The 12,372-nt window shown below is 40.5% G+C and overlaps 1 protein-coding gene across 1 annotated transcript in view; it reads right to left on the bottom strand.

The window, feature by feature from the left end:
- LOC122362012 (myelin transcription factor 1-like protein) overlaps positions 1–10,722 on the bottom strand; it is an 80,880-nt gene extending 70,158 nt beyond the window's left edge. The window contains 2 exon segments of the mRNA XM_043263250.1: positions 10,186–10,420; positions 10,581–10,722. The gene's annotated coding sequence lies outside the window, so the exon portion shown is untranslated.
- Positions 10,723–12,372: the final 1,650 nt, after the last annotated feature.

The raw sequence follows: 12,372 nt of genomic DNA, 5'->3' as shown, positions 1-12,372 counted from the left end.
TACTCAACCAGTTTGTTCACAACGCTGAATCGTTAGGAAACTGATTGAATAATTCACTGAATGGCTTACTCATCTTTGTTCGAAATGTACGTAACTCCATATTAACCTATTGTTTGTTGAACTGCTGTATAAAATACACTCTCATAATAGAGTTAAGCATCAGTGTACAACACATTCAGCGCAGTTTGTGTTTCAGACATGAACGATTCTTCAAATCACGTGTCTCGTTGAATAACTTGAAGTGTTTTTTTTGACCAAAGTAAACCAAATCCCATAGACCTCACATTCTTTTAGGTGCCGAACAATAGTTCGAGTCGGTCATTCACACGGTTCCCCTGCACGCTCAGCAGCTGGATGACGGCTTGCCTCGCACAGATGTGGATTAGCGGTTAGCGAGCTTATGAACGTCAGAGATTTGGAAACGAAATCCCCCGATGTCGCCTGGTCTGTAGCCACAATGGAGTTTCAGACACATCCACACTGACTGCCAGCAGCGCCGGGCAGATGTATCCAGAGAGGCTGCCTGCCAGGCGTGACACATTCTAGTGCCCTTCACGCTTAAAACAAACCTTCACCACAAACCAGTGAGCGAGCAACATCAACACCAAGAGCTAATGCACAGACACGGAGACAGTAAGAACCACACACAAAACAAGGCCTATCGGACGGGATTGCTGATCGCTAAGCGGACGTACATTTTAAAGACGATATTAATCCCGTTCATTTTTACGTTAAACAATTTTAACAACTGAACTGGCATCAAAATGTTTATGAGCAGCTGATGTGTACCGTTTGTTGATTATTGTAGGTCTTATTCATATTTCGCGCATGACCAGAGCACAATCCTCTCCCTAACAGTACATAACATCTTAATAAAGAAATAAATAAAGTAGCTCAAACATTGTTTAGGGAATGCGGTCCATCGAATAGTGGCACAAATATTCATGTTATATAAAAGAGAATACAGAGGAGAAACAGCCCCTAACACTTTAGTTGGCGATAGCTTTACAAATGATTCATGCAGAAGAGCGAGAGAGAAAACATGGATGTTTATCATGATTTGAAGCAGCTGATCCGCATTTGGGAAGGATAAAAAAAAAATCCACATTTGGGAATATGAAGGCTATGAAATCCACAGCAATCATTACACAGTCCTCTGAAAAGAGAGGGAAACCGTCAATAAATATATAAAAATAAACAGAATCTAAAATGACTGACTAGTTAACTAGTCTTCTAGTCCTTTAAACGGTGCTGTTAGATTTCACTGACGGCAACAAGCTCTGGCATACTAGTATTATTTGGCAGGTTTTGACGAATCCCCTCCCAGCCTCGCGGCGCTTGGTGAAAATGTGGCACTACAACAGTCTGGAAACGCCTGATGCAATTATCCGGCTGCTTGTGTTACTCTCAGTGTACGCTGCACTATTTCTCGGTGCCTCGGCTGGCCAAAAGAATGATCAGCCTGTTATGCAAGATGGAAATGCTTGCACCACTTTTCTTACTGAGCTATTTTGGAGCCCCATACAGCGAGCGTTGGGCAGGGCTGTTGAAAATAGGTCAGAGCAAGACGCGAGGCAGCACCTTCCTCTGCTTTCAAACAGACCGTGCTAAAACGGGCGATGTTGTTTGTGTTTTCTGGTGCCTCGTGCATGTCTTTATTGAGACCTTGCAAATGAACGTCTAGAAGAAATAGCTGCGTTTCTGAAATGTACCGCCATAGTAGACCGGCAAGAATAAAGGAACTGGGTAAAACATCAGGTATATATTTTGGCGAAAATTGTCGGCTCAGTGCTTAGTAAATCCAGGACGAACAATAGCAAGGGGTAGCTTTTTGGAAGTAGGGCAATTCGGCATGCAGCTGGGGGTCTCACTCGCCTCTTCACAAAACCGCTGACAAAAGCGCCCCTGGGACTCACTTTTGTCTCTTGGTCTTACAATTCTCTCCACACCTCTCTGTGCATTTGCCTTGGTATTCGATAAGGGTATGGCTATGGTTTATGCATGCAAACAGGTTCTGGGTATGTCATTGTTTCATAATATTACCTTTAATAGCCCGACCACGGAGGCTAAGAGTTACTGTAATCAGCTACCTTGAGCTACAGCGACCAGCTCATCATTCAGACATGATTAGTTTTGAAGTATATATGTTTATATTGGTTTACTGTAGGCATCTAGAATGTGATATGTCCTACCTGGTCTCGTGGCATAAACGCACATTGGTGCACTTTTTAGCGAGACAGGAAATGCATACCATCAAATGCATTTTTATGTGAATTAACATGAATATGAATTATATGAATTAGCTTTAGGGTTGGATTTGGCGTAGGACATATTTTCAACATGTTAGAGCATTAGCTTTTAACGACAGTCCATGGATATTTATTACCATTATGTAATAAAAACACAGCAATACATACCTCTATCAGCGTGGCATTAAATGTGCCAGGGTTTACATATTGAAGCTGTGTTTTCACGCCACTGCGGACATTTCTCTTGAAACTGTGGCAAAACACATTAAAATGATATATGATGCCATATATTTGTAAGTCAAAACCTGAAACAAGTTGCATTTAAGCAAAGTCAATTTTTTTAAGGGTTTTGGTTCAATGCATTTATGTTATTCTACAAATGAACATAGATCTGTAAAAACCCCTTGTGATTTAAAAAAAACTTTTCTTGAAAACTGCAGTTGTGTCTAATTAGGACTACAGAGGTTGTTGATGGAACAGAAACTCATCTAATAACTAGTTGCTTTCATAGCCTCATTTATTTATAATCATGCATAATCATTTATAATATTCTAATAGGGTGTTTACAGACACGTCAAATGAAAATAAAAGCTTTTTATGTGTTTTGGACATTCATTTAGGCAACAACAATTTCGGGAGGCCTAAAAATGCTAACTTTTCGAAACGAGTTTGAAGTTGTATTGCCGTTATTGTCTCTGTATAAACTAATCTGTGCAAAAAGAGTGAATTTGTGAAAATGGTGTCATCAATGTACATGTGTAGCGATTAAGTAATTGTTCTATAGAAATATAGATCCACGATCTCCGACACGCTTGGGAGGCGCTTGTCTTCTTTCCAGAGAGTCGAACAAGTTTTTTGGGGTCCAACCTCTCGCCGGCCGCAAACAGTACAAGGCAGTGCACTCGATTGATTTTGCGAATGTCAAAATGAGCTATCAAGGTGTTCTGAAAGCCTAAAGAGCAAAGCGAAAGAAATCGATAGCTCAAAGTAATTGCGTTAAGTAGCTAGGTGAGTAATTTCAACACACAAAAAAAAAGTTTTCAGTACAATGAAAAGAGACGCAATCAACAATAAGTGAGGCTTCATTTGTTGGCTGACAGATCTCACCATTTCAGCTTTTCATTCTCTTGAATAGTCAAAACTGTGTGGGTTTTTCTCTGACAGCTTTACTTAAAGAATATTGGTCTGTCATGGAGTTTTGGTTGCTCTCACATTTTTACAAACAGCTCGGTATTTCAGCATTTTCATTGAAATCCAAAAGCATTTTCTCATATACCGCAAGTGCAAGTCTCAACCGACCAAGCTGACCGGGTTTGGTTATCGGTCACTAGATTCACTGCATTTTTTCATCAGAAATTATACCGTCCGACTGAACCTTCTGTTTATGCTTTATCGTTTCCCATTAAAATTGTAGCATTTCATGTCCTCGGAGAGTGCAGCTTTGTTACGGTAAACCTCAGCGATCCACTTTTCTCAGCAAACAGCAGAAAAATGTTGAGTCGCGATGTAGGAGTGATGCAGTGGCACGTGCTGCTTAAACAGTTCGTAATGTTTTACGTTTTGTTTTCATCAGAAGAAATGAAACAGAGATGTCATGGGTTATTAATATTTACTTCTATTATAACACTGAAGCGGGTGATAACGCCGGAAAGCATTCGGTTAACTGTTCAGATGTTAAGTTTATGTTTCTGGGGTTTCAACCAACGCGCTTTTGATTCGCTTTAGATTTCGTAAAGATTGGCTTTTTGGTAATAAATAATTAGGTAGCCCTTTTATTGGCTATTAATCTACCATTTTCTTTTCTTTTTAAAAACATACTGAAAAGCACCCGTCTCTTAATGATAACAATGACATGCAATCGTCGTTCCAAGATTACAGTTTGCATTTGATCAAAGTCAAATTCAACAACGTTTCAACAACGAGGTGAGAAAATCGGCTTAGAAACAATCACGATTGTACTCTATTACACATTCAGTCCCAGTGGTATCACTTGTCTTAATCAATTATCCATTAGACAGGGTAATATTTGCCCGATATTTCAGTCGTGTGACTAGAAGACTTTACAGTGATCAAAACCGACAAATCTGATTTAAAAACAGCCATAATAAGAGTCCTGCGCCCTCACCAATATGCTTGATGAATTATGGATGGCTGTTTTGTAATCATTTTCCAATATCGCTCTGCTCTTCATAGCCCTGTGTGGGGAGGACTATTTTTGCCTCCGTAACGTTTCATCTCAAACGTCTTTCCATCGGCAGACACGCGCTAAATGCCATTAACATTCAAAGACAGAGGTTAAAAATCCAGCGGGAAGTCGTGAATTAGCATTTCCAGGGATTTTCCGACTGCTTTTCCAGCCCTGCCTCCACAAGAGCGGCACTGGCTGACGGATGGGTTAAATGTCGACAAGCGTGAAAACGTATTTGTGTGCATTATACCCAAAATATCTAACCCGAACACTTATGGAAGCTGTCACGGTGAGCCGTGCCAGCAGTAAGGAAGTTGTTGACAGCATGACACCCTCATGATGTTGGTGATATTCGCGGTCACGTGATTTTTCTCATGAGTTCACATGCTGCCAACATCTTTATAGCTCAAACCCGCGCGCGTGCCTCATTTAAACGGAGCCAAATTGCGCGAGAGTGGCCAAATATGCATCATATTCATATAGCCCGTGACAAAGTGTGCGGGGTTAAGGGGTGTAACAGCCAGCAAACTGTAAACAATAAGCTGCTGTAAATGAGCTCAAAGGCTTGCTGTACATGAGATGTGCATTCATTAAGCTTGATGCTTTTCAGGGGAAATATGGCAAAAGAAAAAAAAAAGCAATAAATCATATGGAGTCGAATAACATATTCGCAACACTACAGACCACAAACATCCTCAGTCAGTCTAGTTTTAAACGGTATTATAATGTGGCTTTCATGAATGAGATTATACGTTCATTGCGGAGCTTTGGTTTTAGTTATTAATAGACAAGTACGTAAGCCCCATTCTTTGTAAACAAAAGCATTAAAAAGGATAATTCGCCCAAAAATGAAAATTCTGCCATTATTTACTAAACCCCATATGCGGTAACATACTGTAACTATAATGTTATATATGTTATAATGTAATCCCTCATAGTGGTATTCTTCAAACTTCTTACACTGTATAATGCATACTATTTGGTAACACTTTTCTAGTTGCATATTACTATAATATTAGCCATTTATCAGAGCTATTTAAGCACATATCAATGCCTTATTACATCCCTAATCCTACCCAAATACCTAAACTTAACTACCTATTCATAAGCAACAAATTAAGAATTTATTGAGGAAAAGTTGTAGTTAATAGTTAACAAGTGTTACCTATTCCAAAGTATTTTTAGTAACTAAATGAGAAACATCTCAAATACAGTTATCAGTGTGTGTACTGAACTTTCTGGCTTTTTGAATTATTATTATTTGGTTTTATATTACATTTTACGCTCACAGTAACATTTTTAGGTTACCATATGTCAAAAGCACTATTTGGTAACAAGTTATTTTAAGGTGACAATATTACAAAAGTACCATAATTACAATAAAAGAATGCAATTCCAACCCAACAAATCAATGAATAAATAGGTTCAGAAACAAATTTACTTGCAAGTAAATTTCACAGAAGAAACAGTAAGCAACACACATGACATTTTAGCATATGTTCTTATAAAATGTACTGTTGAAAAAATACATTTTAGTGTATAGTGCATGTAGTTAAATATTACTATTCAGTACTTATTTATGTAGCTACGTTGTAATAACACACTCTAAAATAAAGCGTGACCCAGTATTTAGTGCGTGACTAAGTGAATCCATACGCAGGTCAAGTTAATCAGTCAAGTGAAATCACACGAATGCCGTCCCTCTCCAACATTCGAGTAACAAAACTCTCACAGAGCTCCTAAGAAGATCGCAAGCGCCGGAAGCAGCATTGAAAGCATCCTTTCTTAAAGCAGTGCTCCACTAAGCCTGGTCAGAGGAAGCTTGAGCCCTCAAAGAAAGGCAGCGGTAATCCTCCTCCTCTTCTGCTGAGCGTGACGCCATGCGGCGATGACTAACAGGGCGGTGGCTCTGTCACAGGCCTGCAGAGCACATAACTCCGCAAAACCCCTGTGTTTCCGACCGCGCGTGACTGTCGTGCGCTCAGATGAACGCCGCGGGTGAGTGTTGTGCCAGTAGGTGGCGCCGGCATTAATCACCCGTCTACTTCACACCCGCACTCTCCCCATACAGCCCTGCACCAAAGACAAGATTGATTTTGAACTGGCCGAGCTATTCAGATATAGATCATGTTTTGATATGGATGGTGATGGGAATGAATGTATGGATGAACGTCGCGCGATAGAAATCGTGGATCGCAATCACCGATGTGGCCTTCACGCCTAACAAACATCAACCGTTTCTCCTTCACACGGTTACCATACTATTCGCGATTTTAAATAACCGAGTCACTGATTTAATGAAACACCCAAATAAACGCTTATACAATTATTTATTAGTGTAAACAATCACCTTTAGAAAAGACTGTTAAAGACATTCGCACCATCATAGCCAAAATGCTACTATCTATTCATTTATGGGCTTTTAAAAAATTTTACTTAGCTATTGGCCAGAAAGCTATATTAGCAGATTTTTCGCTTACCAAAATTAAAAACATTTTGGTTGCCAACTTAGTTGACCTCAATGCGTATTATGATGCAGAGAACAAAACAAAAACACTGGAAAAATAAATATAACGGTTCCTCTACGAAACAAAGCTGGTCAGAAAGCGCTCTTCATGACGCGCGCAGCTAAAAGACTTTTAAACAAAGTATGACTGAATGGTTTTCAGTGAGAAGTGCGATTTGAAAAGAAGTGTGGCAACCTGAACAAAACACGTCTGTAAAGAAAAACAGCATAAACTATAACAGCAGCATTCAATTCAACAGCTCTGAGGTCACGTGAACGCTTTCACATTTCAGTCATCACCCATTGATTTTCTTCCCCTCCAAATATGAAGTTGTGCGAAGCAGAACTGCATTCGTTCGACTAAACTTCTGCTTTCATGTTCACGATAAAAACGCCGCACGGGTTTGAAGCGCTAAGAGACTAATCAAATAATGAAAGAATTAACTTTTGAGTATATATATCCGTACAGTACAGCATCATGAGCACGTATCTTCTGGTTTCTCAGCGGTTTCTCTCAGAGGACTGGCTTTCCTGGAGCTCAGGTCGCGCGAGGTGAATGAATGAATTCAATCACAGATTGCCACTCTAGGTTTGGAGTCAAGCTCGTGATCTCTCTGCCAAACACAACAAGCTCCTGTGATATACAGGACATGCTATTTTTACAATAATCTCTCTTGGAGACAATAAGCATAAGACATAAGCAGCGTTTTCAATCATCACTGTTTTGAGCACCGACTCTATCGTATCAAAGTAAACAAAACTTCGAAACCGAAACCAAACGATGTAGCATACGCCAGACCAGCATGTGGCGCTGTAGCTAAAAACAGAGAAGAAGACTTGGACTATGCACATAAACCTTGTGCGGTATACAAACGAACAATACATTTATTAATAACGTCAGTTAATAAAAAAGACAGTCGTTAAATTAGTGCTGCGCAATTAATCGAATTTCTAATTGTAATTACAGTTACACATAATTATTCAATTACGTGATTATTCAAAGTGGCAATTAATTGTTGAGCTTGTCCTCCAACATAAAACTACTCTATAGGCCGTTTGTAGAAAGCACTTTATCATAACCTATTTTTACGTTTTAAAGTTGCGCCTTTTAGCGAGCGTAGATATAATGACAGTGTCGTGTTGAGTTCATAACAGTCATTACCAATCAAAATGCATATTTATTTAAATGCAGTGCGTGGACTTTTTACACCTATCTCACGGTAGACACTTAACCCTTACAGAAATAGCCAATTTTAGTTAAATGTGGGTTCTATGGGATCGAATCCATGAACGCATGGTCGCATGATTACATACCGTCGCATGTAACGCAACGCACTACCAACTGAGCTCAGGGGCAATTGTAGTACATGTTATGACGGGTCGTATTTCAGATGGGTGACACTTGGGCTAATGACGCCAGCTTTTTCAGGTAAAAAAATATAGTTTGGCTGTCCGCATGAAAACGCAGTCAAAAGTACAAAGGCTGCGCTCTGACATACAGCATTGAAGTAAATCAAATTTAAGTTACAAGAATTCGCCCTCATCTAAAACTATTAGCTTTGTAACACATAATAGATTCATTCATTAATTAGATTGCCCGTTAAATTTACCCCAAACCGCTTTTTAGCCACTAAAGAGATATCAGAGCCAAACAGGTGAATATCTAATAATTGGAAAGACTTTTCAGCCAATCAGATTTGAGGACCAGAATGAACCGCTGTATGTAATATAATCTATCTAGTTAAATCATACATTCGTTAGAGGCATTGTATATTCAACTCCAGATAATTACATACAATGAAATAAATTCAATCACATTTGCATGCTGGTTTTCCAAACAACTGGGAGAATTTAATTTTCATTTCAATTGCTTTTAATTTTTCAGTGTATGAATATGTCTGCACGTACACACAAGAAAGCAATGTCCATTACCAGCGTTTTGATATTAACACATGGCATGCATTGTCCTTTGGCTCAGAGCGTAGCGTGTCGTCCTCTACGCTATAGATCATTAAGACAAAACAAAGTGCACTCTGTCTCAGTTCCAGACTACGCTACAGCGCTGGATTGAGTTACATCATGCAACGTAAAAGAGCATTTGCTTCACAGCACTTAGCAGACGGCTGAAGGAAAGGTTTCTGATTTACAGTCTCTCACAAATGTCACGATCAACCGCTTGTTACGACGATGCTACTTTAGAGGCGTTTGTTGATCAAAAATAAAGAATAAGTGAACGAAGTCACTCGAAATGTTTGAGCTGGACGGGCATGCTCAGCTGACACAAATCTGATATTTCATGAGGAGAAATTGTCTAAACGAATACACTAAACGAACACTTTCTTATGAAGACATGCCCATGTGTTATCTCAAGGAAAGTGTTTCCCGGCAGTGCACAGATAACAACGTTTTCGAATAGCCCTGCCTTTGTACAGTAAGTCCAACCCAGAACCATATGGACCGTAGCGCGCAGTGCCATTTCACACAACACACCAAGCCCTCGGAAGCTTCTGGAGAACAAGACCATCAGCTCGTGACCTAAGAGACATGGAGAGCTCTCGCAGCATTCACATTAGCATGGAGGACTCTTTGAGCAGCATACCAACACAAAGTGCATGGTTGATGCAGAAGCTGTAAGTGTAACGCACGCTTGATTCTGGACAAACGCATTGGGTAAAAATGCTTTATAAAGCACGGAAGGGGCACAAAAACCAAACTATAATCTGCCGAACAACTGAATCTTCACTCATTTAATGCAACCATCCCACCATATCTTTGTGTTGCTTTTGCATTTAAAACGACTTATATTAAGTCTTGTTGTTTATCATAACACTTTTTATGCTTTAAACAAGAAAAAACAATACTTTTTTTAAAGTTGTGCTTTTTTAAAAGTGTAAGCCAACTTAAATTAAAATGGCTTTTTTTGGCCAATTTTTCCTTCTCAAGTGAATGCATCTCGATTTAATAATGTTCACTTGTACTTGAAAACTAAATACCGAGCATGCGTTGTAAAACGTTTTGCCCCAACAAAAATGTTCCTCTCCATTTTCGGATATTAAAGCAACTGTTTCATCCTGACCACGTCCACCTCGTTACGACAGATCACCGTCACTGAGCTCGTTTCAAAGAGTCTGGTAACTGCGCTACACCAACTAATAAACGCGCGCGCCGCGCGAGCTCAACTCTTCAATCGGAGCGGTGCCTGCAAAGCAATCCAGCCAGAAATAAAATCACGAGTGACCCACCAGTCTGGAAAACGTGGTCTTCGCTCAAACTTTCCGCTCGCTGCCGATCGTATTTTCCCAGCGTCCTTCCTTTTTGCGCGCTTGTTCTCCCGTTCACTGCGTTGGAAAGTTCCTCTCGCCTCCCGTATGTTAATCATTCTTCACGAGTGTGGGGAAGACGGAGGAAGAGGAGAGACGCGGAGACAGGGAGCGAGCAGATAACGGTGGAAGGCAGGCAACCAATTGGCCTGGAGCTCTGAGAGAGAGAGAGAGAGAGAGAGAGAGAGAGAGACCAAGGAATGAGGGAAGCACCAATGAGGCGGAGCAAAAGGATGAGGGGACGCGGCCGCCAGAGAAAGACAAGAAAGGGAAAAAACAGCTGTACGTGAGTCAGAGCCGAAATGCGAAGCGCTTACCATCAGCTTCCCCAGCTCTGCGCCCAGACCTCCACCCAATGATTAGGACGCGTTCGCCTTCTCTGTATCACGGCTCTATCTCCCTTCCTCGCTCTGTGTGTGGCGCGTTCGCGGCATCACAGCTTCCCACGGGCCTCGCGCTCTCGCGCCGCGCGCGTTTTTATTTGGGTTGGTGTGAGGGAACCGCGCGCGTACGTCCATCGCTTGCCCGCGGAAGAGAGAGTCTCGCTGCTGACTCATTAATGTCGCCAGGGCTGTGAGCGCTGGCAGAGCACCAGCAGCGTGGAGCTCTGAGATAACCGGCTTAAGGAGAAGCCGACCTCCCCTGCACCGGGAGATAGAACCGTCTCCTCCCAGACAAAAGCGATGCTATCCGCATATCCGCTCCTCCGCGCAGTCCATGTGTTGGGCTGGTAAGTCATATCCCAGCTAGCCCGAAAAAGAGGATGTTTTTGATAACCTTCCCGCTGAGTTATGGAAGCATTAATTGTAATGTTCTTCAAAATGCACACATTTCTAAAAGTTTTAATAAGGTAATAGGATGCTTTCTCTGAACGCTTTAAAGTCTGCGTAAAGTTACACATTCTGATTTGTAAACATATAAATGTTAGAAAGCCGTAGAAAACAGTACTTATTTTTCCCCATTTTCGTGAGCAGGATTGTTTTGGTGGGGCTAAATCACGACTCGATGATGTCATCGGAGCTACCTAGCCCCGCCCCTTCTCCAGCGCTAAAAGTTGTTTCTCAAAGACTTTCCAATGAGTGGGCGTGGTTTCAGCACTGCCAGTGGACACGCCCTCAGCGTTTGAGAGCAGAGATGGCGGCTTTAGTTTTTAAACATTTTGCTACCTTATTTTATTTACTTGGTTATTTACTTTACTTCGCATTCAGATTTGGCTGGGTGTTAATAACACATTTTATGAGGAGTGACAGACTTAGAACAGACTTAGATATCGACTTTTAAAACAAGTACTTAGTAGTAACATTCTACAATATGTTTTTGAAAAAAAAAAATATATATATATATATAGAATGTATATATATATATATTCTATATATATATATATATATATATATATGTTATTTATTTTATTGCTTTTTTGACATTAGACAGTATAGTTTATTTAATGCACAGTTTTAAAACGAGGTGGGTTTAGTGCTCTAGATTTTTGAAAATAACTCTTCCATGGTGCAATAGGATCAGAGAAAGATTCCTCCGCATTGGTTAACATGCCGGGACGTCGGAAGCCCTTACCTGATGAACGCCATTCTTGCCAACTGCTGACAGAGCTTTTTAAACAACTTTAAGCAAGCATTCTATTAATGTTTGGCGAAGGTAACATTTGATGCTCAAGAATGTTTTGATAATGAAAATCATCCCTCTCCGTTAACACGCTCACATCTCATTCAAAAAGATACTCCGTCCCATAGAACGACGCGCAATCAATCGCGAGACATAACAAGAGCCAATAGCATTTCATAACAGCATGACACAATTTTGCCATCACAGTCACTGCACCCTCAAGTAGTTCACAGACCTGTAGTTTCTTTGTTCTGCCGAACACAAAATAATACATTTTGAAGAAAGTTTGTAACCAAGCTGTTTCAGGTCACCGTTGACTTCAGTGGTGTTGTTTATGGTGACCTCAATGGTGACCCAAACAGCTTGGTTGCAAACTTTCTTTTCAATCTTTCGGCAGAACAAAGAAATCCATACAGGTTTGAAACTACTTCAAGGTGAGCAAACGATGGCAGAATTTTCATTTTTGGGTGAACTGTTTCTTTAAGGCTG

This window comes from Puntigrus tetrazona, chromosome 17 (genome assembly GCF_018831695.1).
Source record: "Puntigrus tetrazona isolate hp1 chromosome 17, ASM1883169v1, whole genome shotgun sequence".
NCBI classification, from domain to species: domain Eukaryota; kingdom Metazoa; phylum Chordata; class Actinopteri; order Cypriniformes; family Cyprinidae; genus Puntigrus; species Puntigrus tetrazona.
The sequence above is the reverse complement of the archived record's forward strand: the minus strand, read 5'-3'. Positions and strand labels throughout refer to the sequence as shown.